Source organism: Aegilops tauschii, chromosome 1 (genome assembly GCF_002575655.3).
Source record: "Aegilops tauschii subsp. strangulata cultivar AL8/78 chromosome 1, Aet v6.0, whole genome shotgun sequence".
Classification (NCBI taxonomy): Eukaryota; Viridiplantae; Streptophyta; class Magnoliopsida; order Poales; family Poaceae; genus Aegilops; species Aegilops tauschii.
The window spans coordinates 230,095,389-230,118,053 of record NC_053035.3 but is presented as its reverse complement, the minus strand read 5'-3'; positions in this window follow the sequence as shown (position 1 = coordinate 230,118,053).

Genomic DNA, 22,665 nt, shown 5'->3' with positions numbered 1-22,665 from the left:
TGAATTTGGGGCTAGATCGTGGAAATCTAGCCCGTAATATAACATGAGCCCGCGGACGAAAGGGTGGAGTGGAAACCCTAGCCCCCGAAGAAAGTAGGGGATGAATACTACCCTCTTATTGGGCTCCGGGGTGGGAATGATCTGCTTCTTGGCAGGGAGCCGATGGGCGATTTCTTTGGCTAAGTACCCCGCTTCCCGGAGTTCCTTGATATTCCCCTCCGTGACGGAGGATGCCATCCACTTGCCCTGCGCTCCAGATCCGGACATGGCTGGAGTGTCAGCTAGGGGCGGAAGAGGTTGAAGCTGGGGCACTTGAGCTCGAGCACAGATGGGCTGAGGAGGAAGAAGGCGTGGGGTAAAGAGGTAGATCCTTATCTTCTTATAAAGGCAGTGAATATCGAGCGTCCCCCCACGAGCCTTAAAACTCGCCTATTCCCTAGGGGTCGTGCAAACGGCACGGTTGGATTACCCAAACCCGTATTGATGAGAATCCCGCAATAAGGGGACACGATCTCTGCTTTGACGAGACGAGTCAATGAAGACCGCATCTCGAAACGCGAAGCGGGAGGCTGAAAAATGGTTCGAAATAATATAAGGCTGGAACACAACGCCTCGCCGAAAAAGCTATCAGAAGACATGACCTATTTTTGTTCAAGTATTTTGCCCTTGTGGTTCAGGGTTGTAACTATTGTACATAGCCGAATATAGTTCTTTGGATCAACTACTTTGGAGTGTTCGAAGAAAGAACCCGCCTTGCAATGCCGAAGACAATCTGCGTGCCAGACACATCATCATTGAAGCCTGGTTCAAGGGCTACTGAGGGAGTCCTGGATTAGGGGGTCCCCGGGCGTCCGGGCTATGTGACGTGGGCTGGACTGGTGGGCCATGAATATACAAGATAGAAGGCGTTACCCCGTGTCCGGATGGGACTCTCCTTTACGTGGATGGCAAGCTTGGCGTTCGGATATGAAGATTCCTTTCTCTGTAAACCGACTCTGTATAACCCTAGGCTCCTCCGGTGTCTATATAAACGGAGGGTTTAGTCCATAGAGGCAATCACAATCCTACAGGCTAGACATCTAGGGTTTAGCCATTACGATCTCGAGGTAGATCAACTCTTGTAACCCCTGTACTCATCAAAGTCAATCAAGCAGGAAGTAGGGTATTACATCCATCAATAGGGCCCGAACCTGGGTAAACATCGTGTCCCCTGCCTCCTGTTACCTTCGATCCTATGACACACAGTTTGGGACCCCCTACCCGAGATCGGCTAGTTTTGACACCGTCAACGGGAAAACGATGGGAGAAGAGGCGGGAAACCGATGAGAGGAGTGGCGAGAAATGGTAGCATGTTTAGAAAACCTAGTAGAGAAGGAACCGTGAGCAACACGACGCATGCGCACAGTGCTTACCCATGTACTGCATGTGCTGTCGAAAGGGCTCAGGGTTGCCGTTCGATCTGGGAGCATCCAACGGTGCACACGTACGATCCGTGGGGTTTGTGTTCTGGCCAATCTGAATGCACGACTCAGATCGCGCGCGCAGCAGGGGGATGGGGCATCGGCCACGGTTTGGTAGGCACACGGCTTTCATGAGTGAACCATCTGCTATTTGAAAACATTTCGTGAGAAGAATCTCGGTTTTTAAATCCCCGTAAGTCCAAAACTAACCCGAAAATCATGAAACCTGGCATGGTGTCATGACATGGCACATGTATGTCGAGGAATTTTTTCGTCCATTTTGGCGCAAGTTTTATTACAAGCCTCTTACAAATCAGAGCTTCTCTAAAAGAAGCCTCGTGGTTCCGATAGGCATACGTGTCCCCTTGTGGGTGAAACGTAATCATTGCCTCTTTTCGCCTTGTATTTTCTTCTACGGGCAACATGGAACGACAGGATATCCGTGCTGAAATTTAAACTTATTCAGGGTTCGTTTGGACTTTTTATACACTAATTGAGTTTCCTAGGCATTTAATGTCCATAATTCAAATCTGAACTTCAAATACATGCTCCAGTTCACCAAATTGGCTAGAAATTTTATACATGCGTCCTTGGGGTGCATGTTTAGTTCCCATGCCAGGAATGGGAACGAATTACAACTGTACTGGTGTCCTGGCTTGTCCTCAAACATTTCGAATCTCGGTTTTTAAAACCCCATAAATCCAAAACTCACCAGAAGGTCATCAAAGGTGGCATGGTGTCACGTCATGGCACATATATGTCGTGGTAAAAACGTTGCCAATTTGGGCCAAGCTTTATTACAAACCTCTTACAAACTGGAGCGTGTCGCAAGAACCCTCGTGGGAAACGTGCCCCCTTGTGGGCCAAACGATAATCGCTCCCTCTTCTAGCCTCATATTTTCTTCTACACGCAACATGGAACAACGGGAGATTCATGCTGAACTTTGAAATTATTCAGGGTTCGTTTGACCTTTTTTATTCATTAATTGAGTTTTCTAGGCATTTAATGTCCATAATTCAAACCCGAACTACAAATACATGCTCCAGTGCGCAAAAATGGCTAGAAAAAACATACATGTTTCCTTGGGGTACATGTTTAGGTCCCATGGAATGAATGGGAGTGAATTCAACCGTCTCACCGTCCTGGCTTGGCCACAAACATTGCGAATCTCGGTTTTTAAATCTATGTAAATCCAAAACTCACTAGGAAATCATGAAACTTGGCATGGTGTCACTATATGGTACATATAATTGTCCAATTTGGGCGAAGCTATATTACAAGCCTCTTACAAACCGGATCCTGTCGCATCCCTCCTTGTTCCGGTAGGGAAACATGCCCCTCTTGTGGGTGAAACGATAATCGATGCCTCTTCTCGCCTTGAACTTTGTTTTCTACTGGCAACATAGAATAACAGGAGTGCCAGGCTGAAATTTGAAATTGTTCAGGGTTCGTTTGCCCATTGTATATATTACTAATTACTAAGTTTTCTACGCATTTAATGTAGTCCATAATTCAAATTTGAACTACAAGCACATGCTGCAGTGAAGCAAAATGGGTGGGAAATCGTACATGTGTCATTGGGTGCATGTTTAGGTCTCATTTAAGGAATGGGAATGAATTACAAACTTGTCGTCGTCCTGAAACATTGAGAATCTCGGTTTTTAAATCCCAGTAAATCAAAAAGTCGCCCAAAAAACATGAAACTTGGCATGGTTTCCTGACATGGCCCATATATGACGTGGTAAAATAAATCCTCCAGTTTGAGAAGAGGCACACACATTAGTAGCCAACGAAGTCCTTTTTGAAACAAAAAGCTAACACATTAATATCGCAAACGGTTGTATTATATTAACCGTGTCGAAATTTAACCATACTCGGTGGCGTGCGTGCAGCTGTTTGATTAGAAGGGACGAGCGTGAGAAGTCCGCCGTGCAGGCTCGACGGGACGCGTGCGAGCAGTCCGCCGCGCAGGCTCGACGAGATGCGTGCATCCTATCCACCTCGCAGGCTCGACGGGACACGTGCGAGCAGCAAGGCCGCCCATGCTCACCGGGAAGCGAGCTCTTTGACCTCCATGCACCAGCCACCGCCCGCCTCGCTCACAACTTCTCCATTAATGGGTTAATTAAAGCACCTGGACTGAGGGTGTTTGCTTGTGATCCCATGGCAGCATTTGCTTTGTTCTTGTTTTCAACTCGTATTCTGCCCTAATTTAAATTGCTGCATAGGGCAACGGATAATACGACCATAAATAAAATGGCAACGGATAGTACGACGACAAATTTACAATGGCGCAGGTAATAATTGTCTTGCATATTCTGGATAATTTAAAATGCCACATGCGGCAAAGCCCGAAAGACACGGGGCAAGAGAAGAAGGAAATTGCAGACAACGATCTGGGTCGCTACTGTCTCTACTCGTCGATGGATCGCCGGGCGACGAAATCCTCCATCTCCTTCTTCAATTCCTCACGACTTTGCTTAAAAGCAGCCATGGATTCCTCCACCTCCTGATCGCGCTCAATCCGGAGCTTCCTCAAGCCACCCATCAGTTCCTCGACGACCGCTTTCAGCATCATCTCCGAGGCACTGCTCTGCTCATGCAGCATCTTCCAGCCGGCGGCCTCCTCCTCCTTCTCGGCGAGCGACTTGAGGAGCTTCGCATTGTCACCCATGAGTTGCTCGACGAGGTCGGTCGCCTTGTCAACCGAGGCATCGCTGATCTTGAGCAGCTTCATCAAGACGTCGACCAGCTCCTGCTACGTAGTGACATCAGCGAGAATGTCGTCGTCGCCGGCGAAGGACTTCAGGAATGCCAGCTCGTCGCGATAGCCGACGTCGCGAATGCGCTTGTGAGAGCCCCTGCGTGACCATGAGAGCTGGTTCAAGGGATCCACGGCGCGTCGGGATATCTCTGCTGTGGCTGTGGCTTCGCGGCGGGACCTCTCTAGTGCTTCTGCAGCCTTGGTCTTTGCTGCCTGGTTATATGTCCACCCTAAACTCCTCCTACCAGTCATGGCGGAACGACTTGACAGGAAAGACCAGTTTTGTGGGTGATGAGGAGAGGAACTGTGAAGCAATTTTCGAGTGGGTGGTTTTTATAGCCCAGTGCTAATTGTGAACACATATTAGTTTGATAGGTGTGAACACATTTGCAATTACTTATTGCGTTGTAATCTGCAATGTGACGAGAAACAAGGTCAAAATTTATTGATGGCAGAAGGTTGACCACGTGTTTGTTCGCCGTTGAGGCGGCCGCGGCACGCTCTGCTCACGTTCATCCGCGCATTTTGCTCACCATTGAGGTGGGCGCGGCGCGCTCCGCTCTGGCATCCCTGCGCGTGCTCTGCTCACCGTAGAGGCAGATTTACAATGGCAACGGTTAATAATTCTAAATAATTGTCTTACATATTCAGGATAATTTAAAATGCCACATGCGGCAAGGCCCAGAACACTCATGACCTACATATGCATACAATTATAATAAAATATAAGCTAAAAGGCTGAGCTGGCGGCCTTTTGACGATGGTCTTCTCGGACTCCATGATCAGCATAGCACCCTTGCGGTCGTTCACTCCAAGTGTCCCGACCCGCTGATACGTCTCCAACGTATCTATAATTTATGAAGTATTCATGCTGTTATTTTATCATTCTTGGATGTTTTACAATCATTTTTATAGCAACTGTATACCATTTTTTGGGACTAACCTATTGAACCAGTGCCCAGTGCCAGTTGTTGTTTTTTGCTTGTTTTTTACATCGCAGGAAATCAATACCAAACGGAGTCCAAACGCAGCGAAACTCCACGGGGATTTTTTATGGCCCAGAAGACATCCATTGGTCCAGAGCTACACCTGGGGGTGCCCCGAGGGGGGCACAACCCACCAGGGCGTGCCAGGCCCCCTCGGTAGCCTCTCGCACCCCCTCTTTGCACTATAAATTCCCAAATATTCCGAAACCCATGGGGGTTAACCTAGATCAGAAGTTCCGCCGCCGCAAGGCTCTGTAGCCACCGAAAACCAATCTAGACCCGTTCCGGCACCCTGTCGGAGGGGGGAATCATCTCCGGTGGCCTTCTTCATCATCCCCGCGGACACCACGATGAGGAGGGAGTAGTCCACCCTCGAGGCTGAGGGTTTGTACCAGTAGCTATGTGTTTTATCTCTCTCTCTCTCGTGATCTATATCATGGGCTTCGTTAATATAGTCAGATCATATGATGTTTCTACCCTCTATACTCGTGTTATGATGAATTGAATCTTTACCCTTTAAAGTTTTGTCTTGTCGGATTGAATATTCAGAGATGAGAACACATGATATATGTCTTGTGGTATGAATACTTGAGGTGACAATTGGGGTATCTTATTAATTTACTTGATATATGTTGTGGCATTCAACTCGCGGATTCCCGAGGTGATACTGGGGTAATCTATGCATAGGGGTTGATGCACGTTTTTCTCCGACGGAAACTTCGGGGTCTCTTTTATAGTTCTTTGTGTGGATTGAGTATTATGAATATGAATTTGCTTTGGTGTTGTTCTAGTATGAACTCTAGGATAGATCGAACGGAAAAAATAGCTTTGTGTTATTTTAGTACGAACTCTCGAATAGATCGAACGGAAAGAATAGCTTTGAGTTGGTCTCATACCCTACAAACAATATATATCTTTTGTCCTCTTCTAATAGGAACTCGGGAGTGATTCTTTACTACACTTTGAGGGATAATCATATGATCCAACTATGTTAGCACTGTTGAGAGATTGCCCTAGCGAAAGTAAGGACCCTAGGCCTTGTTTTTAAGCATTGCATTGCCATTTTTGTGCCCGTTTACTATTTGCTACCTTCCTGTTTTTATTTATTCAGATTATAAAAATATATTTCTACCATCAATATTACATTTTTATCACCATCTCTTCGTCAAACTAGTGCACCTATACAATTTGCCATTGTATTGGGTGTGTTGGGGACACAAGAGATTTCTTGTATTTGGTTGCAGGGTTGTTTGAGAGAGACCATCTTCATCCTACACCTCCCACGGATTGATAAACCTTAGGTCATCCACTTGAGGGAAAATTGCTACTGTCCTACAAAACTCTGCGCTTGGAGGGCCAACACGAGTCTACAAGAATAAAGTTGTGTAGTAGACATCAAGCTCTTTTCTGGCGCCGTTGCCGGGGAGGCGAGTGCATGAAGGTATATCTTTAGATCTTGCAATTGAATCTTTTAGTTCCTTGTTTTATCACTAGTTTGGTTTATAAAAGAAAACTACAAAAAATGGAATTGAGGTTGCATCATATTATTGATCATCTTTATAATATCTTTCTTGAAAATGATGGTTCGGAAAATTGTGCTCAATTGTTAGAAGAAGAAGTCAATAAAATGTTTGGCACAAAATATTTGGATGATGAGAATGATTGCAATGTTATTAGTATTAATTCTTTGAATATCCATGATGCTAACGATATGCGAAGCCATAAGCTTGGGGATGCTATGTTTTATGAAGATGATCTTTTTGCTCCCCCAAGTTATGATGAGAAAATTTATTATGATGAAAGCATGCCTCCTATTTATGATGATTATGGTGATGACATGTATGCTATACTGAATAATGATAACCATGAAACTTGTCATCATGATTTTAAGTGTCAATCCCATGATAGTTATTTTGTTGAGTTTGCTCCCACTACTATTCATGAGAATAAATTTGCTTATGTGGAGATTAATAAAATTTATATGCTTATGAACCATGAAAAGAATGCTTTATGTGATAGTTATATTGTTGAATTTCTTCATGATGCTACTGAAAATTATTATGAGGCAGGAGCTTATGCTTGTAGGAATTGCAATAATATCAAGTTTCCTCTCTATGTGTTGAAAGTTTTGAAGTTATGCTTGTTTTGCCTTCCTATGCTAGTTGATTATTGTTCCCATAAGTTGTTTGCTCACAAAATCCCTATGCATAGGAACTGGGTTAGACTTAAATGTGCTTGCCATGTGATTCATGATGCTCTCTTTACATTTCAATTCTTATCTTTTATGCGAGCATCATTGAAATCATCATGCCTAGCTAAAAGGCATTAAAGAAAAGCGCTTGTTGGGAGACAACCCAACACTTTTACCTACTGTTTTTATGTGTTAACATGATTAAGCTACTATAGTAATCATGTTTTATTGCTTTTGTTTCAATAAAGTTCCAAGTAAAGCCTTTGGGATCATGTTGGGTGATAGATGATTTGACCCTGCTGAAAAACAGAAACTTCTGCGCTCACGAAAATAAGTCTCATTTTTAACATAAGAGTGCTTTTGAATTGATTCTTTTTGCAGAAGCTAATATACAAATTTCTCACGTGGTCCTAATTATTTCATAATTTTTGGAGTAGTAGAAGTATGGTATTTATCCAGATCATTACAGACTATTCTGTTTTTGACAGATTCTGTTTTCAATGCATAGTTTGCTTGCTTTTCTAGTTTCTATGGCTTATATTGCTCAATATAAATTGTGGAAATGATATGATAAAGTAGTAATTGTGTGGAAAAAATTATGAATCTTGTCTTTGACAGTACCAAAGTGAAATGGTTTGTTCTTTATCATACTAACCTATCTCACAAAGTTCCGTTAAGTTTTGTGTGATTGAAGTTTTCAAGTTTTGGGTGAGATGACGATATGACGAGAATAAGGAGTGAAAAGACCCTAAACTTGGGGATTCCCAAGGTATCCCAAGTTAATATCCAAGGAATATCCAAGCAAATAAGCTTGGGGATGCCCTGGAAGGCATCCCCTCTTTCGTCTCCAACATTATCGGTAACCTCACTTGGAGCTATGTTTTCATTCGTCACATGATATGAGTTTTACTTGGAGCGTCAATTTATTTTGTTAGGATTTGCTTCCTGTTATTTAGAATAATGTTTTGCATCTTTCATTTCAATAAAAATGTCAAGTATAGCCTTTGCCATGCTTATCTTGCAAGTATACATGTTGCTGTTTGAAAACAGAAAGTTTATTGATCTTGCAAAAATTCCCGAGGAAAGTCAGGATGTGATAAAATGTTGAAACTTTTTGCATAATAAGCTCTGATAAATTTTATACAATGTGGTAGAATTTCATAATATTTGGAGTTGAATAAGTATTGATACTCTTGCATTCTTTACAGGCTGTACTGTTTTGGCAGATTGCTGTTATGTTTGCTTGTCTAATGATTCTATTTGAGGATGGGAGTATTAAATATGCAGAGGCATTTAGTATGCAATGTTGAATAAGAATTTTAGTGATTTGCTACAGTAGAGAATGATAAAGTTTTTGCATTGGTCTACACTAACTTATCTCACGAGTTCTTGTTGAGTTTTGTGTGGATGAAGCTTTTGAGATTTAGGAAAACCGTGATATGGGAGGAATTAAGGAGACACAAAAGCTCAAGCTTGGGGATGCCCAAGGCATCCCAAGATAATATTTCAAGAAGTCTCAAGCATCTAAGCATGGGGATGCCCCGGTAGGCATCCCACCTTTCTTCTTCAACAATTATCGGTTAGTATCGGTTGAGCCTAAGTTTTTGCTTCTTCACATGAGTTGTGCTATCCTTGAAATGTCATTTTATTTTTGTTTTGCTTGATGTTTTAATAAAATACTTAGATCTGAAAGCTTTAAATAAGAGAGAGTCCTCACATAGCTATCTATTTACTTAACTACTCACTTGATCTTCACTTGTATCTTTTTGGAGTAGCTTGCATTTACTCTTGTGCTTCACTTATATCCTATGAGTAAATTGCTGAATAAATTGAATGTCATGAAGTTGAAATCATATCATGCCTAGTGGTAGCCTCACATTGGGTTTAGAAAATGAAACCTTTTGAGGCTTGACAATTACAATTTTGGTCATACAAGCAATTCACGAATAATTAGTATAAGGAAGAGAACTTTCACATGCAAATACACTATCATGGAAATCTTTTGTGATTGTGAGCCCCCATTAAAATATTATATGCCAAAAATTGTTGACGTTGGACAAGGAAGACAACATAATGATTTATGTTTGCTCATATTCACATAGAAGTCATATTGTCATAGATCCTTCAACATGTGGTGCATGCCCCCCATCTTTGCTAGCAAAAAATTCCGCACTAAGTAGAGATACTACTTGTGCATCCAAAAATCCTTAAACCCAAATCTTATTTTCAAGAGTCCACCATACCTACCTAAGGATTGAGCAAGATCCTTCAAGTTGTCATCGGTGCAATAAGGCAATAAAAATTGCTTCTAAAAGTGTTAGATCATTTCGTGTAAGAGAAAATTGAGCGTTGTACGAACTTATGATGGCAAAGCAATAAAAGCGGTGGACTGCATAATAAAGGTTGCTATCATAAGGGGCAATATAACGTGACGTTATTTTGCACTAAGGGATTGAGCATACAAACAAATAAGCGCATGGCAACCTCTGCTTCCCTCTGCGAAGGGCCTATCTTTTACTTTTCAGTATTTATTTTTATGCAAAGAGTCAAAGTTATTCTCTCTATTCCTTTTTATTTTTCTATTTTGGCAAGCATCATGTGGTGAGGAATGATCTAGGCACATATGTCCAGTTGAATATGGGTAGCATGAGTTATTATTGTTGACATCACCCTTGAGGTGAATACGTTGGGAGGCAAAACAATAAGCCCCTATCTTTCTATGTGTCCGGTTGAAACGTTTTGCTCATGTGTATGCGGCGAGTGTTAGAAATCATAGAAGACTATATGATAGTTGAGTATGTGGAAATCTTACTTAAACTCTATTGAATAGGTTGAATTGCACTTACTTGGTGACTAAGAACATAGGTTGTTGAGTTTCAAGAGAGTTCATTGTTTGAACCTTAACATGTGAATTGGTTGCCACTATAACATGAGAAGTTTTATAAGAAAGAATTGTTGTTATGATGCTAGGAAAAGTGATTGAAATTATCATTGATCAAACTTTTGCACTTTGCTAGCATTCACACTTCATAAATTATTTATTTTATCATTTACCTACTCGAGGACGAGTAGGAATTAAGCTTGGGGATGCTGATACGTCTCCAACGTATCTATAATTTATGAAGTATTCATGCTGTTATTCTATCATTCTTGGATGTTTTACAATAATTTTATAGCAACTTTATATCATTTTTTGGGACTAACCTATTGAACCAGTGCCTAGAGCCAGTTGATGTTTTTTGCTTGTTTTTTACATCGCAGGAAATCAATACCAAACGGAGTCCAAACGCAACGAAACTCCACGGGGATTTTTTATGGGCCAGAAGACATCCATTGGGCTAGAGCTGCACCTAGGGGGTGCCCCGAGGGGGGCACAACCCACCAGGGCGCGCCAGGCCCCCCTGGCGCGCCCAGGTGGGTTGTGCCCACCTTGGTGGCCTCCCGCACCCCCTCTTTGCACTATAAATTCACAAATATTCCGAAACCCATAGGGGTTAACCTAGATCAGAATTTCTGCCGCCGCAAGGCTCTGTAGCCACTGAAAACCAATCTATACCCATTCCGGCACCCTGCCGGAGGGGGGAATCATCTCCGGTGGCCTTCATCATCATCCCCGCGGCCACCACGATGAGGAGGGAGTAGTCCACCCTCGGGGCTGAGGGTTTGTACCAGTAGCTATGCGTTTTATCTCTCTCTCTCGTGATCTATATTATGGGCTTTGTTAATATAGTCGGATCATATGATGTTTCTACCCTCTATACTCTTGTTATGATGAATTGAATCTTTACCCTTTGAAGTTTTGTCTTGTCGGATTGAATATTTAGAGATGAGAACACATGATATATGTCTTGCGGTATGAATACTTGAGGTGACAATTGGGGTATCTTATTCATTCACTTGATATATGTTATGGCATTCAACTCGCGGATTCCCGCGGTGATATTGGGGTAATCTATGCATAGGGGTTGATGCACGTTTTTCTCCGACGGAAACTTTGGGGTCTCTTTATAGTTCTTGGTGTGGATTGAGTATTATGAATATGAATTTGCTTTGGTGTTATTCTAGTACAAACTCTAGGATAGATTGAACGGAAAAAATAGCTTTGTGTTATTTTAGTACGAACTCTTGAATAGATCGAACGAAAAGAATAGCTTTGAGTTGGTCTCGTACCCTACAAACAATATCTATCTTTTGTCATCCGCTAATAGGAACTCGGGAGTGATTCTTTACTACACTTTGAGGGATAATCATATGATCCTACTATGTTAGCACTGTTGAGAGATTGCACTAGCGAAAGTACGGACCCTAGGCCTTGTTTTTAAGCATTGCAATACCGTTTTTGTGCCCGTTTACTATTTGCTACCTTGTTGTTTTTATTTATTTAGATTATAAAAATATATTTCTACCATCAATATTACATTTTTATCACCATCTCTTCGCCGAACTAATGCACCTATACAATTTGCCATTGTATTGGGTGAGTTGGGGACACAAGAGATTTCTTGTATTTGGTTGCAGGGTTGTTTGAGAGAGACCATCTTCATCCTACATCTCCCACGGACTGATAAACCTTAGGTCATCCACTTGAGGGAAAATTGCTACTGTCCTACAAAACTTTGCGCTTGGAGGCCCAACACGAGTCTACAAGAATAAAGTTGCATAGTAGACATCACCCGCCTCCGCCTGCGAAGCTGCTGGCGCTGGGAGGCTCTTGGGGCTGTTGGGCCTCTTCCAGAAGGGCTGGACAGCGTGCAATTGTGCGCATGACAACTCCGTGGAACCACTCCATTTCCATGTCTCTGGCCTAGTAGCAAATTCCGTCCATCACCTGCATCCTCAAGATATCACGTTGGCGATGTTCTACTTCGTCGGGGGCGTCAAGTCCGCCAAGGATGAGCTCGAGCCTGACCACCACATCATCTGGATCGAGGTTGACATGGCCGCCGCGGGCAATGATGAAGCCGCGGGTTGCCTGTGTCTTGACTGAATCGCAGAGGTCCTCTGCCCATTCCTTGCGGGGCATCAGGCTCTCGTTGAGCACTGGTGACGGCGGCTCTTCTGGTGGGTCATCGGTCATGCCGGCGAGCAGCTCTGGATCTTTTGCATGGTGGATGGCAAACTGCTCATCACACCTCCTCTGCAATATGTCGATTGTGCTCCCAAGGACTGCCATGCCGATATCGCTGCCGATGGGCCATGGTGCCTGCACCGGCCGATGAAGCTCTTGCTCCCCGACCTGCTCCGGCTCGTTCTCCTCGCCGAAGATGTAACGCAGGTAGGCGTTGACGTCGAAGCTTTGGTCGTTGCCTAGCATGCTTGGAATAACTAATGGTAGATGGGTGAGGACTAGATCTGCACAGAGTGTCGCGGCGGTGCGTTGCCGCCTGGGTTATATGCAGCAAGCCGTTAGCTGGTGGCGGGAAACCGGTGAGGGAAGAGGCGTGGATTTTACAATTCATGTGGAGCGCGGGAAGCATTCGCTGGAGCGCGGGAAGACTAAGTGGAGCACACACACAACCCGAATACCGTATCCGGTGCCATGTGTTATTTATCACACAAGTGTTGACATAAGGAAACGTATGTGTAACTTACTAATCATCACACACGAGTACACGCAGACGCATCATGTGCGATACTCCTAGCCACCGCAAGCAACTAGTTTGCATTTTCAAAGTTTTTTGTACACACAGAATCGCACACAAACTAACTGTATTAACCGTTTGTGTTGTAATTTCTCATCACAAACAGTTCATCCGAGTCGGCTGTTTGCCACGTATCACACACATCTTGTTAAGTTGAACGGTTTCTGTTGTGTTCGCTAATCGAAAATAGTTCATCCGAGTGAACCGTATGCCCTATATCACACACACCTTGATCTGGCTAACCATTTGTGTTGCACTCCCGAATAGCAAACAGTTCATCGGAGCGAGCTATATGCCATATATCACACACACATTGATATGGGTGCCCGTTTCTGTTGTTCTGCCTCATCGCATACAGTTCGAACGGGTTAACCGTGTGCCCTGAATCGCACATGCAACTAAAATCTGAACCGTGTTTGATGGCTCCGCCATCGCAAACGTTTTGCACCTTTTTTGACGGGTTTTTTACATCCCGTTTGTGATTAATGCATCGCACACAGTTTCGTCAAAGGGTCACTGATTGCAGTGTCGCATTAGCAACATCCTGCAGTAGTGCTATGATGAAATCTTTTGAAGAAAAACTTGAGTTGGAAGTTTCTATCCCTAGAAAGCTTCATGATGAGTGGGAACCTACTACTAAGATTAAGATTAAATATTATGAGTGCAGTGCTTTGTGTGATTTGGGTGCTAATGTTTCCACTATTCCAAAAACTTTATGTGACGTGCTAGGTTTTCGTGAATTTGATGATTGTTCTTTGAATTTGCATCTAGCGGATTCCACTATTAAGAAACCTATGGGAAGAATTAATGATGTTCTCATTGTCGCAAATATCAATTATGTGCCCGTAGATTTTATTGTGCTTGATATAGATTGCAATCCTACATGTCCTATTGTTCTTGGTAGACCTTTCCATAGAATGATTGGTGCAATTATTGATATGAAAGAAGGAAACATTAGATTTCAATTTCCGTTAAGGAAGGGCATGGAACACTTCCCAAGAAAGAAAATTAAGTTGGCATATGAATCTATTATGAGGGCTACTTATGGATTGCATACCAAAGATGACAATACCTAGATCTATGTTTTATGCCTAGCTAGGGGCGTTAAACAATAGCGCTTGTTGGGAGGCAACCCAATTTTAATTTTGTGCTTTTGTTTTTGCTACTGTTCTTCAATAAATACACATTATTAACTATGTAGTAATTGTGTTTTAGTGTTTTTAATTAGTGTTTGAGCCAAGTAAGACCTTTGGGATGGTTAATGGTGATAGTTGATTTGATCTTGCTGAAAAACAGGAACTTTTGCGTCCAGTAGCAGAATTGTTTAAATTCACATAAGCGTGATAAAAATCTGAATTTTCTTACACAAGATTGCTATACAAATTTCCTAGGTTGTCCTAAGTTTTCATAATTTTTGGAGTTACAGAAGTATACGAAGTTTTCAGATTACTACAGATTGTTCTCTTTTTGACAGATTCTGTTTTCTATGTGTTGTTTGCTTATTTTGATGAACCTATGGGTAGTATCGGGGGGTACGAACTATGGAGAAGTTGGAATACAGTAGATAAAACACCAATATAAATTAAGAATGAGTTCACAACAGTACCTAAAGTGGTGATTTATTTTATTATACTAACGGATCTCATGAGTTTTCTGTTGAGTTTTGTGTTGTGAAGTTTTCAAGTTTTGGGTAAAGATTTGATGGACTATGGAATAAGGAGTGGCACGAGCCTAAGCTTGGGATGCCCAAGGCATACCAATGCCATATTCAAGGACAACCAAGCATCTGAGCTTGGGGATGCCCCGGATGGCATCCCCTCTTTCGTCTTCAATCCATCGGTAAATTTACTTGAGGCTATATTTTTATTCACCCCATGATATGTGTGTTGCTTGGAGCGTCTTGTATGATATGAGTCTTTGCTTTTTAGTTTGCCACAATCATCCTTTCTGTACACACCTTTTGAGAGGGACATGCATTAATCATGGATTTATTAGAATACTCTATGTGCTTCACTTATATCTTTTGAGCTAGGCAGTTTGCTCTAGTGCTTCACTTATATCTTTTTTTAGCACGGCGGTGGCTTTATTTTATAGAATCTGTTGAACTCTCATGCTTCAATTATATTATTTTGAGAGTCTTAAACAACATGATAATTTGCTTAGGTTACGAATTTAGTCCTAATACGATGGGCATCCAAGAGGGATATAATAAAAACTTTCATATAAAGAGCATTGAATACTATGAGAAATTTAATTCCTTGCATATTGTTTTGAGATATAAAGATGGTGATATTTGATTCATGCTAGTGAGTAATTGTGGATTGGTAGAAATACTTGTGTTAAAGTTTGTGATTCCCGTAGCATGCACGTATGGTGAACTGTTATGTGATGAAGTCGGAGCATGATTTATTATTTGATTGTCTTCCTTATGAGTGGCGGTCGGGGACGAGCGATGGTCTTTTCCTACCAATCTATCCTCCTACGAGCATGTGTGTAGTACTTTGTTTCGATGGCTAATAATTTTTTTGCAATAAGTATGTGAGTTCTTTATGACTAATGTTGAGTCCATGGATTAGATGCACTCTCACCCTTCCACCAATTCTAGCCTCTCTAGTACCGCGCAACTTTCGCTGGTGCATTAAACCCACCATATACCCTTCCTCAAAACAACCACCATACCTACCTATTATGGCATTTCCATAGCCATTCCGAGATATATTGCCATGCAACTTCCATCGTTCTGTTTTATTATGACACATATCATCATTGTCATATTGCTTTGCATGATCATGTAGTTGGCATAGTATTTGTGGCAAGGCCACTATTCATATTTTCTACACATGTCACTCTTGATCATTGCACATCCCAGTACACCGCCGGAGGCATTCATATAGTCATATTTTGTTCTAGTATCGAGTTGTAATTCTTGAGTTGTAAGTAAATAAAGTGTGATAATCATCATCATTAGAGCATTGTCCCATGTGAGGAATGGATGATGGAAGATATGATTCCCTCACAAGTTGGGATGAGTCTCCAGGCTTTATAAAAAAATAAAAGAGGCCAAAGAAGCCCAAATAAAAAAATAAAGGAGGCCAAAGAAGCCCAACCAAAAAAATGAGAGAAAAGAGAGAAGGGACAATGTTACTATCCTTTTTCCACAGTTGTGCTTCAAAGTAGCACCGTGTTCTTCATGATAGAGAGTCTCCTATTTTGTCACTTTCATATACTAGTGGAAATTTTTCATTATAGAACTTGGCTTGTATATTCCAATGATGGGTTCCCTCAATTTTCCCTAGGTCTTCATGAGCAAGCAAGTTGGATGCACGCCCATTTAGTTTCTTTTTGAGCTTTCATACACTTATAGCTCTAGTGCATCCGTTGCATGGCAATCCCTACTCACTCACATTGATATCTATTGATGGGCATCTTCATAGCCTGGTAATATGCCTAGTTGATGTGAGACTTTCTCTTTCATTTTGTCTTCTTCACAACCACCATATTCTATTCCACCTATAGTGTTATATCCATGGCTCATGCTCATGTATTGCGTGAAAGTTGAAAAAGTTTGAGAACACCAAAAGTATGAAACAATTGCTTGGCTTGTCATCGGGGTTGTGCATGATGAAATACTTTGTGTGATGAAGATGGAGCATAGCCAGACAATATGATTTTGTAGGGAGAACTTTCTTTGACCATATTATTTTGAGAAGACATGATTGCTTTATTAGTATGCTTGAAGTATTATTGTTTTTATGTCGATATTAAACTTTCGTTTTGAATCTTATGGATCTGAACATTCATACCACAATAAAGAAGATTACATGGATAAATATGTTAGGTAGCATTCCACATCAAAAATTCTGTTTTTATCATTTACCTGCTCGAGGACGAGCAGGAATTAAGCTTGGGGATGCTTGATACGTCTCCAACATATCTATAATCTTTTATTGTTCCATGCTATTATATTATCTGGTTTGGATGTTTTATATATGCATTAATATGCTATTTTATATTATTTTTTGGACTAACCTATTAACCTAGAGCCCATTGCCAGTTTCTGTTTTTTCCTTGTTTTTGAGTTTTACTGAAAAGGAATATCAAATGGAGTCCAAAAGGAATAAAACTTTAGCGATGATTTTTCTTGGACCAGAAGACACCCTTAGCACTTTGAGAGGGGGTCAGGGGAGTTCTGAGGGGCCCACAAGCCCTCAGGGCACGCGCCCCTGGCTTGTGGACACCTCGGGAGTCCCCCAACCCTACTATTTGCACTATAAATAACGAAATATTCCCACACCATCAGAGGCATCCACCGAAATAATTTTCCGCCGCTGCAAGCCTCTGTTCCAGTGAGATCCCATCTTGGGGCCTTTTTCGGCACCCTGCCGGAGGGGGATTGTGACACCCAAAATTTTTATTGGATTTTTCAAAACTTTTATTTTAATTGAGGAGGGTATTTAAATTTTCCTTCTAAAGAACCCACCCTCTCAAAAACTTTCTTTTATGGCAAGTGTTTTATTTGGATTCACCCAAGACTTGATTTTGGTCTTGGAAGTTTTCCTTTTTTTATTTTTGGACTCAAACCAAAATGCTTTTCACTTGGAAAAATGTCTTTTGAAAATTCCTTTAAAAAGCCCTATGGCTTTTGGAATGATCCTTTTCCACTTTCAAAAATCTCTCTTGCCATGACCTAAGTGTAAATCCCCTCTCATAAGCCTTTCCTCATCTTTGGATCATGATGTACTTCAAAACCAGCAAGTTGAACCTCTCCATATATTTTTTTCCATTTATTTCTTATCAAAAATTATTTCTGCCTTCTATCTTGATCCTTGGAGGTTTATAAAGGAGCTACTCTTTCTGCTTTGAGTTTTGTCTCCAAACCAATTTCCCTAGCTAGTCCTTTGAACCCTCAACCAGGATCCATGAGGATCCACTGGTCTCCAGTTCAAATATTTCAAACTATACTTGCTGCAAGTTTGGACCAGATTTGCCAAATTTGATGAAATTCATTCAAATCCTTCTCCTAAAAATCTGAGAAAATCAGGCAGCCTCTGGGTGCATTGAGAGGTCACCTCACCAAATCCCAGCTCCAGGAAAAAATTTCTTCATGCCAAATCATTTCGTCGAACACCTACTGGACACTGTTGCTGTCATGTTCAGTTAAGTTCAGAGAACAGTTTCAGTGCACTGTCGTTTTCTTCAGTGTTCGTTGTCCATCTCGCCAGTGTCGCTGTGGCGCCTTGCTCCCCGTCCCCCCCCCCCTTGTCCTCTGCACCGCACGAGCGCCTGGAAGCTTGCGGGCGTCGGCGACGAGCAGGAGGAGGTGCGCCGCCCCGTGACCGACGGCAGCGGCGGCTTTGCGGCCACCAGAGAGAGGCGCAGCGCGGACGGCGCCGTCCAGCGCCGCCCAAGCCACCGGAGGCCGCCGCGTGGCCATCCACTCCCCAGTGTGTGCTGCCACCGTCGTCGTGAACCGCTAGGCGCGGAGCGCGCTCTCTGCCGCCGCCGTGCCCGTACGGCCGCCCCGTCGAGGACCGGCGCCATTACGCCAAGCCCGACTAGGATTAGCGGGGGAACGGCACCAGTACACCTCCCTGATGCTGCCTGGCCACTTAAGCTCCCTGCCAAGCCATTGCCTCGCCGTAATTGCTCGCCGGAGCGATCCCGTTCACGGACACCCCCTCGAATCGCCTATAAATAGAGGCCCCGAGCTCCAACTAGAACCCACACCACCTCTGCACACCTCCAACACCCCGCCTAGCCACTGGGAGAGCCCCGAGGGAGTCTTCTTCCTCAACTCCGGCCGCCGCGACCCGCCACGGGATCCAGCTCGATTCGCTCCCGTGCGTGCACCTCTACCTCTCAGCTCTTGCAGTAGCTTCCTTATGCATCCACTCTCCTGACCCACGCTTCAATTCGGAGTTTGCAACACCCACCGGAGTTCTCCACCATCGCCCGAGCCGCCGTCCGCCGGAGAAAGTGTCGCCGTCGACGTGGTGCTCTCCGACGACCAAGTCCACCACCCACCGACGCGGAAGAACACGCTGAACCTCTTGGTATACTCCGATCTCCCTGACTCGCCGTGGTTCGACGCCGGCGACCACCGCAGCCTTCGGGCGCCGGCGAGGATTTAAACCTGACATGTGGGACCCCCACATCAGCCTCTCTTCTTTCTCTCCCCGAAGCGTTTTCTGTTGGCGCCTTCGGGCAAGTACGTTTTCTCTGTGGGCTGGCGCGTTTCTCTTCGAACTGTTTTCTGTTTTCTCAGTTAAGTCCCTGGTTCTTTGCTGTTTCATCACAAATTAGTCCCTGGACTAAAACCCTTATAACTTTTTAATAAAAAGGGATTTTTGAGTGATTCTTTTTCTGACAGTCTTATATTTTTGTCTAGTTTTTTATAGTATTTATTTGGAAAAAAATTGGAACAACTTTTATGCACGCGTTGGTTTTCACGCTAGTATACATTTTCGCTATACCGTAGGTTCCGGAAGAGGTGACGGAGCCGCGAACTTCGCCGAGCTAGACTCCGACTTCTCCGAACCAGGCAAGCATGTTTGAACCTTTGATATGATAGGTGTTTTGCATGTTTGCTTGAATGGTTGTGCTTGGCATATGAGCATCGGTGAGTATCTCGTTGCATGTAAGGCAACTACCCGTGTGTTTCGAAGTTACTATGATCTCTGATGAGAGATGGCCTAGTCATGTGGTGACATGAAGGGCAGTAAAGCGGTACTGTTGTAGCATGCCAGCCTTACGTCATCCAATAAATTCCGACGTTAACGTGGACGGAGTCACGTTATCGTTCTTCACCCTTCCGTGCTACCACATGTTTTCTGCCAGAATGCGGTTTAGTAAGTTGGTAACCTCTTTCCATGTACACACCAAATAGAGGGGCCGGGATGAGGGTTCCATGGCCCTGGATTAAAGCCAGTCATCCGGTCAGGGGGCATGGGTGTTTCCGGTTGGGACCGAGAGGGGGGCACCCCTTAGAGCGCGCGTATATAAATTTGATCCCATGCTACGCGAGGTTGTAGCCTCCCTGTCTCAAGGTTTTTCTTGAACGTTGCCGAGGGTGATTCCTGGCTTTGGAATGTTGAATGGGTGTGTACTGGTTAGATGTGTTTCTTCCAAAACACCGTAAACGGAACTAGTCCCCGGGACTACTGAAATCCGTTGGCTGTGGTTAAAGTACAAACTCTGCAGAGTCAAATCCTTCCGAGTCATCGTATCCATGGTCAGGGATCGTGACCAGTGTATCCATGTCTATGTCAAATTCTCGTGGTATTGTCCCCGGTGAACAAACTTGAGTGGTAAACTTGGTTGAACGTTATTCCTGTGGATGGACTAACCCCTGTTGTTTATCTCATACCTGATTATTCCCTTGATATGATTTAAATTCTTGAGCTGCTGAGATATTAAGTTATGAAGCCCTTTATGTGATGTCGCTCAGACGTCCGACTGTGGCACTCTTGTCATTTACTTTCAATATAAGCCCCCTTATGTGATGTCGCCTCAGACGTCCGACTGTGGCATGCACTGTTATGTATTCTTTCAATATAAGCCCTTTATGTGATGTCGCTTCAGACGTCCGACTGTGGCACCCTTGTTATTTACTTTTGATATAAGCCCTTTATGTGATGTCGCTCAGACGTCCGACTGTGGCACGCACTGTCCTTTATATTCTATTATAAGCCCTTTATGTGGTGTCGCCTTGACGCCCGACTGCGGCATTGTTATTCTTGTATTTTCCTCTCGAGGAGTCATTCAGACACTCGTTTGGCCCTCAGTATTTACTTTGGGATTTCGGGAGGACTACCGCCCGACTTCTCTTTTATTTCCACGCATTATTACCCCTTTGTCTGAGTGCACTTGTTAATCTGTTCATATGCATCATGTTTACATTTGTTATATCTTATGTCCGAACTGTCTTGCGAGTACTTTCATAGTACTCACCTGGCTTGTTGATTTGGCCAGATGTTGACGAAGGTGATCTCATGGATGAAGAGTTTGATAGTGAGTCCGACGCCTAGAGGAATCCCAGTCAGTCCCATGCGATCTTGGATATTGGTCACTTGTATTATATACGCTTCCGCCACCCACAATAAGTCTCCTCGAGCCTCACTCCGACGCTCGAAGAGCTGTTAGTTCTCAGGAGTCATATCACCCACTTCGCTGTGATATATCCACCACCGCTTTTATCGTGAGTTAGTAGTTATGCCACCCTATCCGCCGTTATGTCTTATCGGCGCACTTGTAATAAATTGTTGAGCAGTCTCCGCTCAACCTTGTATTATATTCAGTACTCCTGGTATTTTTCTTCTGTGATCAAGATTTTGTCTACCAGTGAGAAGGGTTCTTCTCTACTGGTCCGTAAAAGGGATCGATTTCTCAATAAATATTTTTATTGGAAAACCGGTCGTGACAAGCTTGGTATCAGAGCCAGGCTGACTGTAGGAAGCCACTAGGTGCGATCGCTAATCGGTTATTAGCGTCTTTCGTGCTTTTTCAGCATTTTGCAAATGTAGCTATTTTCTGTTGGTCATCATAAATTTATGACATGACTACTCAGAATTTTTGCCTACTTTTGTAGATGGCTGGCAGCAACTGCGAGACTCGGGTGTTCACTAACGTGCCCGAGGGGTTTGTCAAACTCCTCGACTCCATCACCAAGCTCGCGATCGGGCCAGCGACTCATCCGGAGTTCACGCTTTATCAGCACAAACTCAGCGACGACGTGTCTATGCACCAGGCCGTGGTGCAATTCAAGGGAGGACGTTCTACGTCTCACCACTTCCGTTTTGTGGGAAGGGCCATGCCTACGGAGAGGCATGCCATGCAGATGGCTGCCCGTGAGGCGATAGCTCGCCTTCGGGACATTCTTCCTATGATGAAGACTCGTCGCTACCGCTACCTCCCATGCCATGTGCCATATACTTGTCACTATGCATTCGCCTGCCATAGGGGAGAGCGAGATGAAGCCATCGAGATGGTTGTGGAGTATCTCAAGGCTCTGGAGGAGTCTTTCGACAACCTCGTGGACGATCTTGTGGCTGCCCGCATGGACTTAGTTCGGGGCGGTCCTGCCAGCAGGAAGGAGCTTCTCCACACGGCACCGCCTCTGACTTTCGTCTCGTCCTCAGCATCTTATGCACCGGCCATTTTGGCCACTGCTCGCCGTCTGCCTACCAGTGAGGAGTTCGACCGAGTCATCGCTCCTACTCCAGTCAAAGCTGCACTGCTTGCCACACCCGCACTGCCGCCGATCGCTCCCGCACCATCACCGCAGCGCAGTGCTACGCGTCTGGAGCCTGCTAAGGAGGAGGTGGAGGTTGAATCTCCTGCACCGCTGAGTCTTGCCCTCGGCAAGGGGAAGGACATCGTCACCATCTCCGACTGAGTGCACCGAGTAGCCGCGCGATGTGCCTACATGTATGTTGTGTTTGTTATGCTTCATGTGCTTAAGTTTGTAGTAGTTGTATGCGCTGCATTCCGGAGGAGTATGCTAGTCTTAATAACATGTCAGGAATGTGTACGCACATCCTGAGTGCTGTATCGTATGTTTGCGTTTCGCGTGTAAGATATGTGCTAAGCAGTTCTTCCCCGTACGAAGTCGTTTATGTTTTC